Genomic DNA, 15,649 nt, shown 5'->3' with positions numbered 1-15,649 from the left:
CTATATACCTAGTTTGTAAATAAACTACTTGTATCAACATGTAAATCTAATAACATGGCAGGAGATGCTCTGTTCTAAAATGCAGTTGGAAAGTATTGGAATCAACTCCCCTATGAACTTACATCCCTGTCTTCATTTACACTTTTTAAACACAATCTGAAACTCTATCTTAAAACCCATTGGTTATGCCCTGTACAAATCCAGACTAATCTCATACTATATCCCAAATACCCTCTCTTAAGACCTAATTCCTGCTCTGTCTGTGTCTTTTTAGATCAAGGCCTATCCATGGAAAAACATATCTTATCCTAATAGAGATAATTTAAAATACCTAGTTAAATTCTTCTGCATATAATTCTAAAGCATCCTACCTAAGGCAGGCAACAAGTATTATTTAAACTGTGAGCACTGCTGAACTGTTGAAACTTGAAGTATGTATTTGTGTAACAGTTACTTTCTAGTTACTAATGATGTCTTGTACATAAAGTCTAAAATATCTTATCTAATGCAACATGTTTTTTGTATAAACTGTGAAGATTCCTGAACTGTTTAAAATTTGTAGTATGCCCTCCCCGCGGTTGGGTGGGCGTTCAAAAGTCATGCGTAAATAGGCGTGACTTCGTTGAAGGTTGGATGTCGAGCTGGCACCTCAGCATTCGTGAAAATCTACTGCCAATCATTAGCGGACCGGAGTTCCGCTGTGGCGACCCCTAACTGGGAAAAGCTGAAAGACAACAACAACGATAACTGTATAACAACTAGTACCTGTATGTTAGTAGTCTAGTAATCTCTTGGAGCTTATCTCCCGGGGACTCTGCTGAAAATGGACATAAATCTAGTTAGACTATCCCGGTCAACAAATGTAAAATAAATAAATAAATTGTATATTTTTAAATATATCAACATTTGTTTTTGAAACTCTGGAGAAAAATATAACTCTAGATTTGTATGCATTATAATATATTGCTGTATTGATATATAGACTGTGAATGTTCTGACTGTCATCAATGAAAAGAATATTTTCTATTTATAGTATTGCTGTTTTTAACTTTGTAATAGCATTTGCTTCACAAGATATATTCCTTTGCTTGGCTTATGCATTGCAACTTGATTGTTTCAGAAACTGCACTGGAAAGTAAGGATGTATGTATGCTGCTAGATGTGTGATTTCGACAGCTCAGAGGTGTTAGTGAGTTAAGAACTAGCATAGTCTTAACAACATTTACAGATTTGATTTACTAAATAGGCTAACAGCATGTTTCAACATTGACTTTTTCTGAAAAGACAAATAATCTACAAGTCACCAAGGAACCAAAACTGTTTGTCATTACTGTCTTTCAGATACTTAAATTAAACCTCTGCTAACCCCCAGGCAAACAAACTCATAACACAAGCTCACTCCTAACTTTAGAAGTCTTCGCAAACAGAAGCAATTTTAATAAATAGGCCCAATTAATTTTAGATATAACAGAAAAAGTTTTCACAAAAATAGCACACTCACTTTGAATCTCACTCCCTGCAGACAAAAGAAATCTTCCATTCCTTGGGCAGCCCTTCTCAAGCAACTTACAAATTCAGCTCATTGTAACTACTTTCCTGAGACAGGCTAATTAAATCTTGATTCTGCCCACAAACACTTACATTGTAAGCGATCTCAAATAACTTATAGCACTCACTAATTTTTATTTAAAAAAATAGTATGCAGTGATGTTTTGTCAATGACATCTAAAATCAGTACCCAATCAGGTGTGTCAGTAGATTTTTCTAGAATAAGTAAGCTACTCACTATACTAGTATCAACAAAACACTCAGGCTACAAAGAGATTTTTAACTCATACACTCTCAGCAACATTACCCTGTTCTGTATTCTTCCAAAATCCATTTTTAGAAAGTTTATTTTCATTAAACAAGCTAATCATTTTTTTTCTGTAAATGGTGCAAATGTGGCTATGCAAATATTTATGAAATCTCTATATTTCTAGAAATGGTGGCTAATTCTTTATTGTCCAGTTATGAAAACCTTTACTCATTAGGGGTCATCCTTTATTGCCCAGTTATGAATACTTTTACTCCTCAGGGGTCTGTATACAACACATAAATCCAAGTGGTTTCTTACTACCATCAGGCATTCTGTGTGAAAATGCCATACAATGAAGCACTAAGTAATGAACAAACACCTCAGTCAACTGTAGTGAAGTTTTCAACTTCAGAAATGCAACTTTGTGTTCTTTGTCCCATGTGTATAATATATCTTTGTCTACCAAATCTGGCAAAGTGTTATACGAGGTGGCTAGATTTATTAACACTGTTATAATATTTAACTAAACCAAACATACTTTTATCTTAGTCACACTTGTAGGAGATGGTGTCTCAGGCATTGTCGGGAGTAAGCTATGGCCATCTTCTCAAAGTGCCTTAAGTATTCTATTGTTAACTTGTTGGCCTGGTTCGTGGCTGAAATGGGTCTGTCGACCAGTCTACTTATCTGGTTATTAAACTGCAATAAATAAGTAAAGAAACACATCTCAAGTATGAGGCTTCTGTTTACAAATGTTTCTCTCAGCATGCAAACTTACATCCTTCAATTTTCTGTGCAGCAATTAGGATATGATCTGGATAAATTGGATTACGTGGCATTCCTTGTAGTAAATGTTTGATAGTTTTAAGATATGTACCTGGTGCAAATGGCACTCTAAAATATAAATAGTTGTACACCAACATTCTTTTGTGAGAATTAATAGTCAAGTATTTCTTGAATAATATTCAGTATCAGTTGCTAAAAACATGGTTATTTTAAAAACATCTGTCCCCCCGCAGCAAAAAGAAAACGTCTTCATTCAAGGTATGGAATACTATTCCAAAGAAGCTAGTTAGGTTAATTAATGCCTAACTCTGCATAACATAACACTTCTAATACTGCCATCAGGTTTCAATACAGGTACCACAGCAAAAAAAATTACTTGTTTTTTTTTTTTTTTGTAGGAGTTTTTTTTGTTTTGTTTTTTTGCAGTCTGCTTATTTCTCCTTATATATCTTAACCTATTTGGATAAGGAATGACCTGCATCTGAAAAAATGAGGTTTAAAATCATCTGTAACATGAATGGTATTTTTGGTTCCTTTCATGACTAATCATCACTCTGTAAAGCCAGAAGTTTTTTTTTTTTTATTTCTCTCTAGTTTAAATTGCTTCCCTTCCAGACAGCTTCTTTCCAGGAAAATAGTTTATTACTTCTAAATACTATTAAAGATAATGTTTCATCTTGTTCCTTATAAGTAACTTTCAGTAACCTTTTGAAATGTCTGGACCTGCTGGACCGAGTCCAGAAACACAGAGACTGAATGGCCAAAAAACAAACCATTTCTTGGGATATTTCCATTTCTCTGAGGTATAGTGATCTCGGAGTTGGGGAAAAAAAAAAAAATATATATATATATATATATATAAAATACCTATAAGTTCATGGGGAGAGGGCTTGCACCCCTGAAAAAAAAGAAGTTTAAAGGTGAAAAGCAAGTTTCTTATATTTTTGGTATGTTTTTTTCAGCTTGTCTGCAATTTCAGTAGGGTACTGTAACTTTACCATCAGCAACTGCCAAAAATTTTATAGATTCTCCTGTATATGTTCACAGTAGGCTGTCATGTGGTTAAAAATTGCTATTTACGTCTAGTAATATTAGTTCATTCACTGTAGTGACACTGCGTTCAGTATCAGTCTAGGAATTCATAAGCTTCCCTTCCAGTTTCTTTTCAACAAGGAAAGGTTAAACTTTCTGTATCATCTAACCTTGTATACTATATCAAGAAAATGATTTTGCTGTATTCTCTGTGCTTTCTTCTTCAGTATAAATACAGTATGATAAATAAATACTAAGCCTGCTTTCACTTCTTCCAGTGTTGTTTTATCATTTTCTTTTCTTATTTCTAAAAGTTCAGATTAACAAAAATATCATATTTTCTTGCTTACGTTTATGCTCACTAGTCAGATACTATTCCCAAGGCGCATATAACATACATTTGGTTTGCTGTCATATCCTTTACAGCTATATTAATACACATTGTCCAATATACTGCAATCTGCTTAATTCATAAATCCAGTACGTTTGTTTTCTGCTTCTACTGTTAAAGCAATCATTAATATTCAATTGAATATTAAACTAACTTCTGATAACACCCATTTTCACATACTCCACAGATAATCCTGTATCTCAAAATTTGGCACAATTTCTTTCCACACTAACTGTCCTAGGCTATTTTTTTTCTGAAATCAATCATACATTTACACTCATTGCAGAAGATTCAGACTTGAATATGTTAGCAATTTTTTTCTGTCTTGGTTTGGGTTAGAATAAATTTTAGCAAACTTGCTAATTTTGCATTTGTGTTTTCAGTGGATTTCTCAGGACTCATGGTATGTCTCATTATAGTGTAAATTATAGTTTTAAAGAATGGCTGTCTTTCTATCTTCATTTTCAGGCTCCTTGGTGACAACTAGAAACTGTCAGAATATCCCAGGTCTCATTTTAATTTTTATTTAATCCTCATTCAAAGTTTCTTGCAAATATTGATATTTTAGTATTGCATTCTTCTTCTATTTTTAGAAACATCTTCAACAAAAAGGTGTTATCTTCTGAACAAAAAGTCCAGCACATTTTTTCAGGCAGATTACATCCTGAATCCAGTCTATTAAATATCTCTCTTTCCTTCATCTAGAAGTATATTATTTAGCCAGACCTAGTGAAAATCAATTGATAACAATTCCAATTTTATTCATTAACTTTTGTTGTCAACAAATTAATCATTAAAAATGGGAGACAGAAAACTAAAGGATCATGTGTACACTGCAGCTGAATGTGTTGAATAAAGTTATATATCTATCTCTATAAAATAACTGAAATATTAGCACTGCCTAGTTGGAAGCCAAAAAGCTTACAAGTAAAGACTTCCTAAGATGTTCATCATAAGGATTGCCACTGTAGAAATCATAACAGAGGCATTATCCAGTGACAGATACCAATCCCTGGCATAATCTTTTGTAGGAAATAAATGTCCTTATGGGCAGCTTTTTGACTAAAGTGCAAGGCGCATTATTGGGAGTCCCATAATTATACGGTGAGCACTGACACTCCCACTAATACTAAAGGTCCAGCACCCTTCAATTCTGCTATATATACATAGGAACTCCCCACTCCCCTCCTTTCTGATATATATATATATAAATATATATATATATATATATATATATATATATACACACACACACACACACACAAACTCCCGTCACCCTTCATTTCTGCTATGTATATATACAAACATCCCTCACCCTTCACTTCTGCTATGTATCTATACAAACTCCCCACAACCTTCATTTCTGCTACATATCTATAAGAACTCCTTGCACCCTTCATTTCTGCTATGTATATATACGAACAACCCTCACCCTTCACTTCTGCTATGTATCTATACAAACTCCCCACAACCTTCATTTCTGCCACATATCTATAAGAACTCCCTGCACCCTTCATTTCTGCTATGTATATATACAAACATCCCTCACCCTTCACTTCTGCTATGTATCTATACAAACTCCCCACAACCTTCATTTCTGCTACATATCTATAAGAACTCCCTGCACCCTTCATTTCTGCTATGTATATATACAAACATCCCTCACCCTTCACTTCTGCTATGTATCTATACAAACTCCCCACAACCTTCATTTCTGCTACATATCTATAAGAACACCCTGCACCCTTCATTTCTGCTATGTATGTATACAAACTCCCCAAAGCCTTCATTTCTGCTATGTATCTATACAAACTCGCCACAACCTTCATTTCTGCTACATATCTATAAGAACTCCCTGCACCCTTCATTTCTGCTATGTATGTATACAAACTCCCCAAAACCTTAATTTCTGCTATGTATCTGTACAAACTCCCCACAACCTTCATTTCTGATACATATCTATAAGAACACCCTGCACCCTTCATTTCTGCTATGTATATATACAAACTCCCCATAGCCTTCATTTCTGCTATGTATATATACGAACACCCCTCACCCTTCACTTCTGCTATGTATCTATACAAACTCCCCACAACCTTCATTTCTGCTACATATCTATAAGAACACCCTGCACCCTTCATTTCTGCTATGTATATATACAAACATCCCTCACCCTTCACTTCTGCTATGTATCTATACAAACTCCCCACAACCTTCATTTCTGCTACATATCTATAAGAACACCCTGCACTCTTCATTTCTGCTATGTATATATACAAACATCCCTCACCCTTCACTTCTGCTATGTATCTATACAAACTCCCCACAACCTTCATTTCTGCTACATATCTATAAGAACACCCTGCACCCTTCATTTCTGCTATGTATATATACAAACATCCCTCACCCTTCACTTCTGCTATGTATCTATACAAACCCCCCCAACCTTCATTTCTGCTACATATCTATAAGAACACCCTGCACCCTTCATTTCTGCTATGTATATATACAAACTCCCCATAGCCTTCATTTCTGCTATGTATATATACGAACACCCCTCACCCTTCACTTCTGCTATGTATCTATACAAACTCCCCACAACCTTCATTTCTGCTACATATCTATAAGAACACCCTGCACCCTTCATTTCTGCTATGTATATATACAAACTCCCCACAGCCTTCATTTCTGCTATGTATCTATACAAATTCCCCACAATCTTCATTTCTGCTACATATCTATAAGAACACCCTGCACCCTTCATTTCTGCTATGTATATATACAAACATCCCTCACCCTTCACTTCTGCTATGTATCTATACAAACTCCCCACAACCTTCATTTCTGCTACATATCTATAAGAACACCCTGCACCCTTCATTTCTGCTATGTATATATACAAACTCCCCACAGCCTTCATTTCTGCTATGTATATATACAAACATCCCTCACCCTTCACTTCTGCTATGTATCTATACAAACTCCCCACACCCTTCATTTCTGCTACATATCTACAAGAACACCCTGCACCCTTCATTTCTGCTATGTATATATACGAACTCCCCACAGCCTTCATTTCTGCTATGTATGTATACAAACTCCCCACACCCTTCATTTCTGCTACATATCTATAAGAACTCCCTGCACCCTTCATTTCTGCTATGTATATATACAAACATCCCTCACCCTTCACTTCTGCTATGTATCTATACAAACTCCCCACAACCTTCATTTCTGCTACATATCTATAAGAACACCCTGCACCCTTCATTTCTGCTATGTATATATACAAACATCCCTCACCCTTCACTTCTGCTATGTATCTATACAAACTCCCCATAGCCTTCATTTCTGCTACATATCTATAAGAACTCCCTGCACCCTTCATTTCTGCTATGTATATATACAAACATCCCTCACCCTTCACTTCTGCTATGTATCTATACAAACTCCCCACAACCTTCATTTCTGCTACATATCTATAAGAACTCCCTGCACCCTTCATTTCTGCTATGTATATATACAAACTCCCCATAGCCTTCATTTCTGCTATGTATATATACAAACATCCCTCACCCTTCACTTCTGCTATGTATCTATACAAACTCCCCACACCCTTCATTTCTGCTACATATCTACAAGAACACCCTGCACCCTTCATTTCTGCTATGTATATATACGAACTCCCCACAGCCTTCATTTCTGCTATGTATATATACAAACATCCCTCACCCTTCACTTCTGCTATGTATCTATACAAACTCCCCACAACCTTCATTTCTGCTACATATCTATAAGAACACCCAGCACCCTTCATTTCTGCTATGTATATATACAAACTCCCCACAGCCTTCATTTCTGCTATGTATATATACAAATATCCCTCACCCTTCACTTCTGCTATGTATCTATACAAACTCCCCACACCCTTCATTTCTGCTACATATCTACAAGAACACCCTGCACCCTTCATTTCTGCTATGTATATATACGAACTCCCCACAGCCTTCATTTCTGCTATGTATATATACAAACATCCCTCACCCTTCACTTCTGCTATGTATCTATACAAACTCCCCACAACCTTCATTTCTGCTACATATCTATAAAAACTCCCTGCACCATTCACTTCTGCTATGTATCTATACAAACTCCCCACAACCTTCATTTCTGCTACATATCTATAAGAACACCCTGCACCCTTCATTTCTGCTATGTATATATACAAACACCCCTCACCCTTCACTTCTGCTATGTATCCATACAAACTCCCCACAACCTTAATTTCTGCTACATATCTATAAGAACTCCCTGCACCCTTCATTTCTGCTATGTATATATACAAACTCCCCATAGCCTTCATTTCTGCTATGTATATATACGAACATCCCTCACCCTTCACTTCTGCTATGTATCTATACAAACTCCACACAACCTTCATTTCTGCTACATATCTATAAGAACACCCTGCACCCTTCATTTCTGCTATGTATATATACAAACATCCCTCACCCTTCACTTCTGCTATGTATCTATACAAACTCCCCACAACCTTCATTTCTGCTACATATCTATAAGAACACCCTGCACCCTTCATTTCTGCTATGTATATATACAAACTCCCCACAGCCTTCATTTCTGCTATGTATATATACAAACATCCCTCACCCTTCACTTCTGCTATATATCTATACAAACTCCCCACAACCTTCATTTCTGCTACATATCTATAAGAACTCCCTGCACCCTTCACTTCTGCTATGTATCTATACAAACTCCCCACAACCTTCATTTCTGCCACATATCTATAAGAACTCCCTGCACCCTTCATTTCTGCTATGTATATATACTAACTCCCCATAGCCTTCATTTCTGCTATGTATATATACAAACATCCCTCACCCTTCACTTCTGCTATGTATCTATACAAATTCCCCACAACCTTCATTTCTGCTACATATCTATAAGAACACCCTGCACCCTTCATTTCTGCTATGTATATATACAAACATCCCTCACCCTTCATTTCTGCTATGTATATATACAAACTCCCCACAACCTTCATTTCTGCTACATATCTATAAGAACACCCTGCACCCTTCATTTCTGCTATGTATATATACAAACTCCCCATAGCCTTCATTTCTGATATTTATATATACAAACATCCCTCACCCTTCACTTCTGCTATGTATCTATACAAACTCCCCACAACCTTCATTTCTGCTACATATCTATAAGAACACCCTGCACCCTTAATTTCTGCTATGTATATATACAAACTCCCCATAGCCTTCATTTCTGCTACATATCTATAAGAACTCCCTGCACCCTTCATTTCTGCTATGTATATATACAAACATCCCTCACCCTTCACTTCTGCTATGTATCTATACAAACTCCCCACAACCTTCATTTCTGCTACATATCTATAAGAACTCCCTGCACCCTTCATTTCTGCTATGTATATATACGAACAACCCTCACCCTTCACTTCTGCTATGTATCTATACAAACTCCCCACAACCTTCATTTCTGCTACATATCTATAAGAACTCCCTGCACCCTTCATTTCTGCTATGTATATATACAAACATCCCTCACCCTTCACTTCTGCTATGTATCTATACAAACTCCCCACAACCTTCATTTCTGCTACATATCTATAAGAACACCCTGCACCCTTCATTTCTGCTATGTATATATACAAACATCCCTCACCCTTCACTTCTGCTATGTATCTATACAAACTCCCCACAACCTTCATTTCTGCTACATATCTATAAGAACACCCTGCACCCTTCATTTCTGCTATGTATATACAAACATCCCTCACCCTTCACTTCTGCTATGTATCTATACTAACTCCCCACAACCTTCATTTCTGCTATGTATATATACTAACTCCCCATAGCCTTCATTTCTGCTATGTATATATACAAACATCCCTCACCCTTCACTTCTGCTATGTATCTATACAAATTCCCCACAACCTTCATTTCTGCTACATATCTATAAGAACACCCTGCACCCTTCATTTCTGCTATGTATATATACAAACATCCCTCACCCTTCATTTCTGCTATGTATATATACAAACTCCCCATAGCCTTCATTTCTGCTATGTATATATACAAACTCCCCACAACCTTCATTTCTGCCACATATCTATAAGAACTCCCTGCACCCTTCATTTCTGCTATGTATATATACAAACATCCCTCACCCTTCACTTCTGCTATGTATCTATACAAACTCCCCACAACCTTCATTTCTGCCACATATCTATAAGAACTCCCTGCACCCTTCATTTCTGCTATGTATATATACAAACATCCCTCACCCTTCACTTCTGCTATGTATCTATACAAACTCCCCACAACCTTCATTTCTGCTACATATCTATAAGAACTCCCTGCACCCTTAATTTCTGCTATGTATATATACAAACATCCCTCACCCTTCACTTCTGCTATGTATTTATACAAACTCCCCACAACCTTCATTTCTGCTACACATCTATAAGAACTCCCTGCACCCTTCATTTCTGCTATGTATATATACAAACATCCCTCACCCTTCACTTCTGCTATGTATCTATACAAACTCCCCACAACCTTCATTTCTGCTACATATCTATAAGAACACCCTGCACCCTTCATTTCTGCTATGTATATATACAAACATCCCTCACCCTTCATTTCTGCTATGTATCTATACAAACTCCCCACAACCTTCATTTCTGCTACATATCTATAAGAATACCCTGCACCCTTCATTTCTGCTATGTATATATACAAACATCCCTCACCCTTCACTTCTGCTATGTATCTATACAAACTCCCCACAACCTTCATTTCTGCTACATATCTATAAGAACTCCCTGCACCCTTCATTTCTGCTATGTATGTATACAAACTCCCCAAAACCTTAATTTCTGCTATGTATCTGTACAAACTCCCCACAACCTTCATTTCTGCTACATATCTATAAGAACACCCTGCACCCTTCATTTCTGCTATGTATATATACAAACATCCCTCACCCTTCACTTCTGCTATGTATCTATACAAACTCCCCACAACCTTCATTTCTGCTACATATCTATAAGAACACCCTGCACCCTTCATTTCTGCTATGTATATATACAAACATCCCTCACCCTTCATTTCTGCTATGTATATATACAAACTCCCCATAGCCTTCATTTCTGATATTTATATATACAAACATCCCTCACCCTTCACTTCTGCTATGTATCTATACAAACTCCCCACAACCTTCATTTCTGCTACATATCTATAAGAACTCCCTGCACCCTTCATTTCTGCTATGTATATATACAAACTCCCCATAGCCTTCATTTCTGCTATGTATATATACAAACATCCCTCACCCTTCACTTCTGCTATGTATCTATACAAACTCCCCACAACCTTCATTTCTGCCACATATCTATAAGAACTCCCTGCACCCTTCATTTCTGCTATGTATATATACTAACTCCCCATAGCCTTCATTTCTGCTATGTATATATACAAACATCCCTCACCCTTCACTTCTGCTATGTATCTATACAAACTCCCCACAACCTTCATTTCTGCTACATATCTATAAGAACACCCTGCACCCTTCATTTCTGCTATGTATATATACAAACATCCCTCACCCTTCATTTCTGCTATGTATATATACAAACTCCCCATAGCCTTCATTTCTGCTATGTATATATACAAACATCCCTCACCCTTCACTTCTGCTATGTATCTATACAAACTCCCCACAACCTTCATTTCTGCTACATATCTATAAGAACACCCTGCACCCTTCATTTCTGCTATGTATATATACAAACTCCCCATAGCCTTCATTTCTGCTACATATCTATAAGAACACCCTGCACCCTTCATTTCTGCTATGTATATATACAAACTCCTCTCACCGTTCACTTCTGCTATGTATCTATACAAACACCCCACAACCTTCATTTCTGCCACATATCTATAAGAACTCCCTGCACCCTTCATTTCTGCTATGTATATATACTAACTCCCCATAGCCTTCATTTCTGCTATGTATATATACAAACATCCCTCACCCTTCACTTCTGCTATGTATCTATACAAATTCCCCACAACCTTCATTTCTGCTACATATCTATAAGAACACCCTGCACCCTTCATTTCTGCTATGTATATATACAAACTCCCTATAGCCTTCATTTCTGCTACATATCTATAAGAACTCCCTGCACCCTTCATTTCTGCTATATATATATATAACCGTCCCATAGCCTTCATTTCTGCTATGTATATATACAAACATCCCTCACCCTTCACTTCTGCTATGTATCTATACAAACTCCCCACAACCTTCATTTCTGCTACATATCTATAAGAACTCCCTGCACCCTTCATTTCTGCTGTGTATATATACAAACTCCCCATAGCCTTCATTTCTGCTATGTATATATACAAACATCCCTCACCCTTCACTTCTGCTATGTATCTATACAAACTCCCCACAACCTTCATTTCTGCTACATATCTATAAGAACACCCTGCACCCTTCATTTCTGCTATGTATATATACAAACTCCCCATAGCCTTAATTTCTGCTACATATCTATAAGAACTCCCTGCTCCCTTCATTTCTGCTATGTATGTATACAAACACAACTCACCCTTCACTTCTGCTATGTATCTATACAAACTCCCCACAACCTTCATTTCTGCTACATATCTATAAGAACTCCCTGCACCCTTCATTTCTGCTATGTATATATACAAACTCCCCATAGCCTTCATTTCTGCTATGTATATATACAAACATCCCTCACCCTTCACTTCTGCTATGTATCTATACAAACTCCCCACAACCTTCATTTCTGCTACATATCTATAAGAACACCCTGCACCCTTCATTTCTGCTATGTATATATACAAACTCCCTATAGCCTTCATTTCTGCTACATATCTATAAGAACTCCCTGCACCCTTCATTTCTGCTATGTATATATACAAACTCCCCATAGCCTTCATTTCTGCTATGTATATATACAAACATCCCTCACCCTTCACTTCTGCTATGTATCTATACAAACTCCCCACAACCTTCATTTCTGCTACATATCTATAAGAACTCCCTGCACCCTTCATTTCTGCTGTGTATATATACAAACTCCCCATAGCCTTCATTTCTGCTATGTATATATACAAACATCCCTCACCCTTCACTTCTGCTATGTATCTATACAAACTCCCCACAACCTTCATTTCTGCTACATATCTATAAGAACTCCCTGCACCCTTCATTTCTGCTATGCATATATACAAACTCCCCACAACCTTCATTTCTGCTACATATCTATAAGAACTCCCTGCACCCTTCATTTCTGCTATGTATATATACAAACATCCCTCACCCTTCACTTCTGCTATGTATCTATACAAACTCCCCACAACCTTCATTTCTGCTACATATCTATAAGAACTCCCTGCACCCTTCATTTCTGCTATGTATATATACAAACATCCCTCACCCTTCACTTCTGCTATGTATCTATACAAACTCCCCACAACCTTCATTTCTGCTACATATCTATAAGAACACCCTGCACCCTTCATTTCTGCTATGTATATATACAAACTCCCCATAGCCTTCATTTCTGCTATGTATATATACAAACATCCCTCACCCTTCACTTCTGCTATGTATCTATACAAACTCCCCACAACCTTCATTTCTGCTACATATCTATAAGAACACCCTGCACCCTTCATTTCTGCTATGTATATATACAAACTCCCTGCACCCTTCATTTCTGCTATGTATATATACAAACATCCCTCACCCTTCACTTCTGCTATGTATCTATACAAACTCCCCACAACCTTCATTTCTGCTACATATCTATAAGAACTCCCTGCACCCTTCATTTCTGCTATGTATATATACAAACATCCCTCACCCTTCACTTCTGCTATGTATCTATACAAACTCCCCACAACCTTCATTTCTGCTACATATCTATAAGAACTCCTGTCACCCTTCATTTCTGCTATGTATATATACAAAAATCCCTCACCCTTCACTTCTGCTATGTATCTATACAAACTCCCCACAACCTTCATTTCTGCTACATATCTATAAGAACTCCCTGCACCCTTCATTTCTGCTATGTATATATACAAACATCCCTCACCCTTCACTTCTGCTATGTATCTATACAAACTCCCCACAACCTTCATTTCTGCCACATATCTATAAGAACTCCCTGCACCCTTCATTTCTGCTATGCATATATACAAACTCCCCATAGCCTTCATTTCTACTATGTATATATACGAACACCCCTCACCCTTCACTTCTGCTATGTATCTATACAAACTCCCCACAACCTTCATTTCTGCTACATATCTATAAGAACTCCCTGCACCCTTCATTTCTGCTATGTATATATACGAACACCCCTCACCCTTCACTTCTGCTATGTATCTATACAAACTCCCCACAACCTTCATTTCTGCTACATATCTATAAGAACACCCTGCACCCTTCATTTCTGCTATGCATATATACATACTAGCTCCTTGTCTTAATCTGTGGTAAATGAAGGAGCCAGTCTGTAAAGAACAGTGCACCAGACATCCTTAGTTTATTGCAGCCATCTGTGCTTTATTAATTCTTTAGTCAATATTCAGGTCTTGATCTTGGCAGTACTAAATGAAGTACTGCATTTTACTATTTTATTATATGTGTAGCATGTTCAATATAATGATTTAATTGGTACTGCTGTTTGATGGAATGAATGATGTTTTGATAAAGTTATCCTAACAAGTACCCTTGAAGCTGTCAAAGTCGTCCTACACATTTCCGAATCACAAGCCTATTAAATGGCCCCACGGTGCTAGTCTTGAAAAAAGAAAATACCCAGGAAGGTTTTAAATTTAAGATTACTGGATCATAGGAGACTTCACGAACATGAATCATCCTCTTTTCCTACATTCACTTCAGTGTATTCTGCTGTTGAGAAGGCTAAATTAAAACTAAGCATAGAACAAAAAAGCAGAGATTTAATAAAAGAAGACAAAATTTAAAAAAGAAACATAAAAAGTTGACCTCTTAATAAAGTAAGAATTTCATTAGTATGCATCAACCTTCTGGTTTGCTGCAGGAGTTGTCACTGATGTCACATGTCCTAGCTAGGTCTACCACAAATAGACTGTTACCTGCAGAATGACTGATAAAGGTTGCAGCACTGTTTTCTCAGTCTACTTTTGCTGTATCTGTCATGCCCATTACAGTTCTTAAAGTAGATTTGAATACCCCTCAAGCAGATGAACACAGAAATTAAGCCTATTAAATATTTCAATATGGCTGCACTACATACTAATGTACACATGGGTTTATGAGACTTTATAACACTTTAAGATGTCTTGTAACTATAGCGCCTACCAGTAGACATGCATTAGGTATAAAAAGTGATACTGTATTTTATACTGAAAATATGGGTCTATATCACAATGTCAAACTAGCATAAGTTCAAACGTTGTAATATCGAACCCTAAAGTCCGAAACCCAATAATAACAAAAAAAAACAGAACAGCGATTTTTTTCCCAGGGAAAAAAAATCGCTGTTC

This window comes from Protopterus annectens, chromosome 10.part0, assembly GCF_019279795.1.
Source record: "Protopterus annectens isolate FY-2018-M chromosome 10.part0, PAN1.0, whole genome shotgun sequence".
NCBI classification, from domain to species: Eukaryota; Metazoa; Chordata; order Ceratodontiformes; family Protopteridae; genus Protopterus; species Protopterus annectens.
The sequence above is the reverse complement of the archived record's forward strand: the minus strand, read 5'-3'. Positions refer to the sequence as shown.